Below are 8077 nucleotides of genomic sequence, written 5' to 3' on the forward strand. Positions count from 1 at the left end.
AATTCTTGAACGAAAACTATGCTTGAATCTTAGATTGAAATTTGAACTGAAATTTCTATCGAAATTTTTGAAGTGTTGACAAAATTGATTCTCTGGTTCAAGACAACATGCGATTGTTTGGTTTTGCGTTTTTGGCTTTGAAATTGGTTTCACGTTTTGGCTTTGAAATGTTGAAAAATTTGATTCTTAAGTTTTTAGTTCCTTAAGAATCTCACTCACGTTTATTTTTGTTTGGTTTCTAAAGACAAAAGGTCTTTTTGAAACTTTAAGAATCAGATTTTGATTTTTGTTCTTTCATGTTCCTTATGAGTCATTAAATGACTTTATGTTACATTGCCACATAATGAAATGACTTGAAGACTCATTCTTTTAATGTGTGGCATGTTTCCACGTTACTCTTTAGGATAATTGATTAAATTTATCCATTTATTAGTTAACCGGGTAGTGTTTCGTTACCCGGTTAATCTATTACCCGCAAAATTTAAGAATTATCACAAATTACTTAGAATTCTATTTATTTTTAAAAATACTTCATATATACTTTATATATTATACTACCGTGGTCATATGGTACCTTGCATGGTACTAGTTCATAATCATCGGGTATTATCGCTCGACCCGTATTTTATTCCAAATTGATAACTTCCAACGAAACTCGTTTTCTTTAATCTGTGTACCCCTTTATCCTTCATAACACTTATTTATCGCCTGTTATAAATAGCATAAGTACGTTAACGTCAAGATGATCTCATCCCCGAGTCTACGTCGGTTATCTGAAAATGAAATTTTAACGTACAATACTTCAGGGTGCAACATTGTCGTAACTTAATACTGCAAAGCGTAACATCACCATAATATAATACTGTGGGACGTGACATCTCACTATCGGGCTCTCATTAATTTATTTATGGCATATTTTCATGTACGAAAATATGGGGTGTAACATATGGTCCCGTACAAGGATCTGCACAAAAAATGTAGAGTGTAGTATCAGTACAACTGACCTTATGTACTGGTAAGTGCTAAGCCTAACCTCGGCGAAGTAGTGACGAGGTTAGGACACGACAAATAACATAAACCTGTGCAGTTAAATAATATACTAACAGAATAACAAGTAATAAAAGCTAAGCAGAAATGAACGGGAAGGAGCAACATGCTATGGGGGTTCCAACATACAGAATCACAACAATAAAGAAAATCTAAACAGCTAGTACACTTGAACCGATAACAACAAATAAACACAGTAAACAGAAAATGCACGGCATTACCATTCGTGCTTTTACTCTCAATCCTCACCATGCAATCAATAATAGAAACGTGCACGAGATCACCCTTCGTGCTTTATCACTCTTCCTCACCATATGAATATAGAAATGTGCACATCATCACCCTTCGTGCTTTATTACTCTTCCTCACCATATGAACAATATAAATGTGCACGGCATCACCCTTCGTGTTTTATCACTCTTCCTCACCATATGAATAATATAAATGTGTACGGCATTACCCTTCGTGCTTTATCACTCTTCCTCACCATAAGAAACAACAGAAACAATAATAACCCGGCAAGGGCATCACAATCAAACAACTTCGTTTCATCACTCAATTTCACAACAGAAATCTCAACTGAAGCCAATACTCAACCAATATCCAAAACCAGGAAAAAAACATAATAAGACTTGTTTAACATGAGTAATAACTAGTTTAAGCAGGAACAATACATACAAAGAAACACAACGGTCACAAGTATAAGACTCCCTTGCATGCTATGACCTGACAACGATGTATAGATACTCGTCACCTTACATATACATCGTACTTAACAAGTAAACAAGTAGAAAATAAGGCAACAATACCTAATCCATCAAGCTAGGTTAGCCACGACACTTACCTCGATTCCAAGGCCAAGCTCAAGCCTCAAATACCGCTTTTCTCTTAGTTTTCACTTTCAATCCGCTCGTATCTATGCATAATTACTTATTAACACCAACTAATGCCAAAGAAACCAATACTAATGCATGATTATAGATTCTCTAACATTTTCCCCCAAAGAGTCAAAAATCGATCCCGGACCCGCTTGGTCAAAACTCGAAGTTCGGACCAAAACCCAATTACCCATTCACCCCCGAGCTCGGATATGCAATTGGTTTTAAAATTCGATCTCAATTTGAGGTCTAAATCCCCAAATTTTAAAATTCCTAAATTCTACCCAAAAACACCTAATTTTCCATGAAAATCCCTAAATTTTGTGATGAAATCTTGTAGAAAGATGAGATAGATTGAAAGAAAAGAGTTAGAAATCGTTTACCTATGATTTGGGGAAGAATTGGTCTTTGGAAAATCGCCTCTAGAAGTTTAGAGTTTGAAAATTTGAGAAATGAATCAAAAATCCCGTTTAAGTCCCTTTTTGCACAGTTGCAGATGTTACATTTACGACCAAAGCTTCACCGAAACTCGCAAATGCGAGACAGGCGTCGCAAATGCGAACCTGTTGCATTTTTGCTACTATCGCAAATGCGAATCCTTTTGTCGCAAATGCGAAGATATGTTCGCAATTGCGAACTCATGGTGTCCTAGGTCTTCTTCGCAATTGCGATAAAGACCTTGCAATTGCCATGACTGTTAAGCTCGCAAATGCGAAGCCTTGCGAGATCAGAGGCCTGACACAGGTATCAGCTGCAACAGCAGATTTCTAAGTTCCAAACTTACTCCGTAGCCTATCCAAAACTCACCCGAGTCCTCCGGTCTCCAAACCAAACATGAACACAAGTCTTAAAACATCATATAAACTTGTTCATGCGATCAAATTGCCAAAATAACATCTTAAACAACGAATTTAACCCCAAACTCATTAAATCCTTAAGATCACTTGAAATTTCTATTTTCACAACTAGACGTCCGAATCACGTTAAATTACTTTCGTTTTTTCACCAAATTTCACAGATAAGGTTTAAATATTATAATGGACCTGTACCATGCTCCGGAACTAAAATACGGACCTGATACCAACAAGTTCAAGCATTGTTCAATTTCTAAACAAAATAACTATATTTTTCAGTTAACAATTTTTTTCAAAAATTCATTTCTCAGGTTAGGGACCTCGGAATTCGATTCTGGGCATACGCCCAGGTCTCATATTTTACTACGGACCCTCCGGGACAGTCAAATTACGGGTCCAGGTCCGTTCACTAAAAATATTGACCGAAGTCAACTTAAATCAATTTTTAAAGGCAAACTCAATATTGTTTCTCAAATTTTACATAAAGGCTTTTCGGAAATGCGCTTGGACTACGCACGTAAATCGAGGAGGAAGGAAATGAGGTTTTGAAGACCTCGAAACCCCGAATTGGATCTTAAAATACGAGATGACATTTTGGGTCATCACAGCTCAAAGGAGCAAAGATTGAATGGATATTCCAAATGTTGATATAGTATGTACCTTTGCAATAAAGTATCGGAAGATGAAAGCAATACTTAGCAGTTAAAGAGGCTACATTAGTACAAATTTATTATCTACTAGTGATATAGCCCGCGCAATTGATATATTGTAAATATTTTTTATATAGAATTGATTATATTTTTCTTGTATATTATTTTTCTTGTATATGCATATAGTAACTTTTAATGTGTATGTGTATTACAAATTGAAATCCATTTAAAACGGTTAAAAGAAGTGAAAAACGTAACAAAAGTTGGAGCCATAACTCGGCAAGGCCGTAAAGCATGAGTGAAGTGACAGCAATTAAACATGTATCTTTAATAGTCCCAATCACATTGAACAATTGTAGAAGCAGTGACAAGACAACAATTTTAACAATTCAATAGGCGATACTCTAAATCACCAACTAAAGATTGTAATAAAGGTTAATCTTGATATATCATTGCTATCTTCTCGCATGAGACAATTTAAGAAAAATATTTAAAAAAATAGGAATTCAAGCAAACTTATTAAACAGAGTGATTATAAAGAAGAAAGGATGAGCACGATAGACTGCAACTGAAAAGGAAAAGAGGATGATGAAGCTTATAATGCTATTGTAGAGGAGGCAATAAGTCATTATGTCACTACTAAACGAATGTTTCAAGTTGAATAGGAATAAGGTTTGTACTAAGAGTTTTTCAGTATAATTTGACTGTTGTTTTTCTCAACAGATCTGATGAACTAAATTTTTCTCTAAATACACTTCATAACTCTGGAATCCAAACTCTGCAGCTACTTTTGTTAGTATGATGCGACACAATCCAATGGAATGAATAATCTGAAGTTGTCACAAAATTCATGAACAATTATAGCCAAAAACTCGTGAGTAATACCATAAGTTTGCTCTGATTGAAAATCCTTGGAGAGAAGACATTCTATATTGAAGTCCATTCTTGGATTCAGACTTAACTTCATTGATAGAAACTACATGGAGCACACATACAGAATTCAGCTACCTTTCTAAAGTTTAACTCACATCATTTGGAACTTAAATTGAAACTAATGACTAATATTTGAGTTTTTGAAAGATTTGAAAAACTAAGGTTGAAAATATTTTAAATTTTACTCTTTTTTGGGCAAAACAAATAAAAAATCATTTATCCAAAAAAATTGAACACCAAGTTTGCAAAGTCCGATTTTGCACACTCTAAAACTAATGTCATCTAAGTAATTTAACCTCAACTTGGCAGTGGATCGGATTGCACCTAGTTAATAATCTCATCAAGCATCAATAGTTTTTCCGGATATCTATTTAAAAAACCTATAAAGCATAAACTTACCTATCAGAATTCTATATATTTTTCTCTTAAAATTAGGCTTCTTGATAGACTCATAGCGATAACATCAGCTAATAGTTGTATCTCTAACAATGAACGGATTGAGACGACTCGTACACCCAATAACTGTTGTAAAAATTAGAAAGTACGTATATATGTTTTCTACTAAGTAAAAGAAGTAAACCTAGTTTTTGCTAATTCTGAAAAAAACAACGACGTAGAATGAATTGATAAAGATTAATGACTTCAAAGAGAGCATGGGAGTACCATCTTTAGTCCGAGGGCATTTTTCGGTGATATGAGAAAGAGATGCCGTCAGTATCTGGCCGTTGAAGCACGTCCAGTAAGCATCCGACATAAATGTTTGTGACAAAATTGAAGATCAGACCAAATTTCGTATATTTCTCGACAAAAAACTGCCATATGCATAACTAATACACAAATCGCATTGAACTGCTAGTTTTCAAATAATAACTGCATAAACAATGAATGAATTATGACTGAATAAAACTTCCTAACCTTTTTATGGCATTGCTTTCTACTGTTGTTATCTTCGTCACTGCTAAAGTGTACAAGTAAGTTTAGATGTTAATGCTGAAAAAGAAGAAAGCAAAATTAAAGGTGTCCACAAGAAAATAAAAAAAAAAATCTGAAGGTGATTATGATGATTGTGTCTCAACTGCTCCAAACCCACATCAAAAGGACGATAAAAGATCACCAGAACCCCTGCAAATTTGAAGAAGAAGGAGAAAGGTACTGATATTTGTTGGTTTCGTGGGTAAAGAATATTCAGGAGTGGATAAAGATTAAAAAGTCTGTACAAATTTTAGAGAGGATATACGTTACATTTGGGAGAGTAATTAATAAGAATTTAAAGTGAAGTAACTATTCAGGGGATGGGAAAAGGCATCTTCTTTGATGCTGGAGCATTAAAAGAAAAGGAAGTCAGAACAAGGAGATAAAAGAAAAATAGGTATACAGGTTTTAGAGGTATGCCACATCAACTATGTGAGGCTCAACTTTATATATATACTAGTAAATTTATTTGCGCTTCGCGCGGTCATAAAATTTATTTTAATAAAATATTAAACCCTAATAAGTATAGACATTTCTAAATTATGAATGATTTATATTTATTTCAGCACAATCGCTTTCTCTAACATTGTGATCATATGGATAGATATGTAGTTTTAGGACTGCACCTGCCTCTTTTCGTATTTTATATTTCTCAAAATTTCAATCCTAAAGACAAATCTAACTGCGTAAGCAAAATTGGGCCATATTATTTCTGATATGTATAATCTAAACGGTAAAAGACATTTTCTTTCTTTATCACTAGTATACGTACCCGCATCATTTCAAAAAAAAAATGATATAGTAGAAACATGTCTTTATTGTAGATTAAATTTAGCGATCACATTCAAAAGAATTAAATCAAAAAATAAATATATAAATTTCATGGGATTGTATCTATGCGAGGAACCACCAATATCTATGCACAAAAACATGATTAGCAAAGAAGGTTAGATAACTGTAATAAGCCAAAAGGTAAAGTAGATTTCCAAAAATTCACTTATAGTTCATATACACATCGTCCATAGTTGCAGGGAAAGTAAAATAATGATACAAAATCTCAACCAATTGTGACGACCCGGCCAGTCGTCTCATGAGTTACCGCTCCATTTTCCCCATTTCTGTTTCTTTATGCTTCCTTATCCGTATTTTGTGGTATCGGATTGGTTGGATCAAATCCGGAATGATTTTGGTAAGGTTTGAGACACTTAGTCTCTTTTAAGGAAGTTTAAGTTGGAAAGTCAACCAGATGTTGACTTATGTGTTACAGGGCTCGGATGTGAGTTCTGATGGTTCGGTTAGCTTCTGGAGGTGATTTATGACCTAGGAGTGCGATCGAAATGAGTTTTGAAGATTCGGAGTTGATTTAGGCTTGAATTGGCGAAGTTGAGATTTTGGCGATTTCCGGTTAATAGGCAAGATTTTGATATAGGGGTCGGAATGGAATTCTGAGAGTCGCAGTAGTTCTGTTGGGTCATTTGGGAAGTGTGTGCAAAATTTCAGGTCATTCGGACGTGGTTTGGTTGGGTTTTTGATCAAAAGCGGAATTCAGAAGATTTTAGAAAGTTTGGCTTCACTCCGATGTGTTTTGGATGATTTGATATTGTTTGAGGTGTTTTGATGATTGGAACAAGTTTGAATAAGGTATTAGGATATATTTGTGCTTTTGGTTGAGGTCCCGGGGGCCTCGGGGTGATTTCGGAAGGTTAACGGGAAGTTTGGATTGTTGTTGCACCTGTTGAATGCTCCTTCTGGTATTTTCGCACCTGCGGATTGGGGACTGCAAGTGTGGCGCCGTATATGCGAGAGAGTGGCCGCAGAAGCGACCAGAGGTATGTTTGACTGGGACCGCAGAAGCGGCTAGGAGAACCGCATCTGCAATGTCGCAGATGCGGGCGAGGAACCGCAGATGCGGGCGAGGAACCGCAGATGCGGGCGAGGAACCGCAGATGCGGATGGCTGAGAACTTAAGTGATTCTGTAGAAGCGGACGTTGAACCGCAATTGCGGTACCGCAGAAGCGGGTATGGGACCGCATATGCGAAAAGGTCTGGGCAGAAGGTATAAATTGTCTTCTTCGCGAAATTTTGATAAGTTTATCATTTTTGAAGACGGGAAAGAGGCTAAGGCATAGGATTTCAAGAGGAATCAAAGGATATCAGTTGGGTAAGTTCCCTAAGCTTAATTACTTGGGTTTAAGATCATTTTTTCATTGTTTAATCATGGTTTTAGTGGAGATTAAGGGTGAAAATTGGGGAACTAGGGCTTGAGAACTTAGGCCTTTAATTGAGGATTTGAAGGACCATTTGGGGTCGGATTTCTGAACTTTTGATATGTATGAACTCGTAGGGAGATAAGGAATCTATTGATGTAAAAATTATTGAATTTCGAGACGTGGGCTCGGGGGTCAGGTTTTGGTAATTTCGGGATTTGTGCCATTTATTGATTGTTTTCGCTTGGGCTTCGTTCCCTTAGCATATTTTGACGTCCTCATTCTGATTTTGGATAAATTCGATGCGAGTGGATGCCGATTCGAGGGGCAAAGGCATCGCGAGCTAGAGATTTGACCGGTTCGAGGTGAGTAATGATTGTAAATGCTGCTCTGAGGGTATGAAACCCCGGACTTGCACATTGTTATGCTATATTGAGGTGATGTACACACTTGATGACGAGTGTGGGGTCGTGCACTGTTGGGAATTGTGACTTGGTCTGTCCCAAATGACTATTTTACCGCGTATTTGACTGAA

The 8077-nt window shown here is 36.1% G+C and overlaps 1 long non-coding RNA gene across 1 annotated transcript; it reads right to left on the minus strand.

The window, feature by feature from the left end:
- Positions 1-4241: 4241 nt before the first annotated feature.
- On the minus strand, positions 4242-5594 carry LOC138882020 (uncharacterized). Its single transcript, XR_011403481.1, has 3 exons — positions 5278-5594; positions 5026-5080; positions 4242-4405 (listed from the first exon to the last, which is right to left on the minus strand). It is a non-coding gene; the product is annotated as an uncharacterized lncRNA (long non-coding RNA).
- Between the last annotated feature and the right edge of the window lie 2483 nt (positions 5595-8077).

Source organism: Nicotiana sylvestris, chromosome 11 (genome assembly GCF_000393655.2).
Source record: "Nicotiana sylvestris chromosome 11, ASM39365v2, whole genome shotgun sequence".
NCBI lineage: Eukaryota > Viridiplantae > Streptophyta > Magnoliopsida > Solanales > Solanaceae > Nicotiana > Nicotiana sylvestris.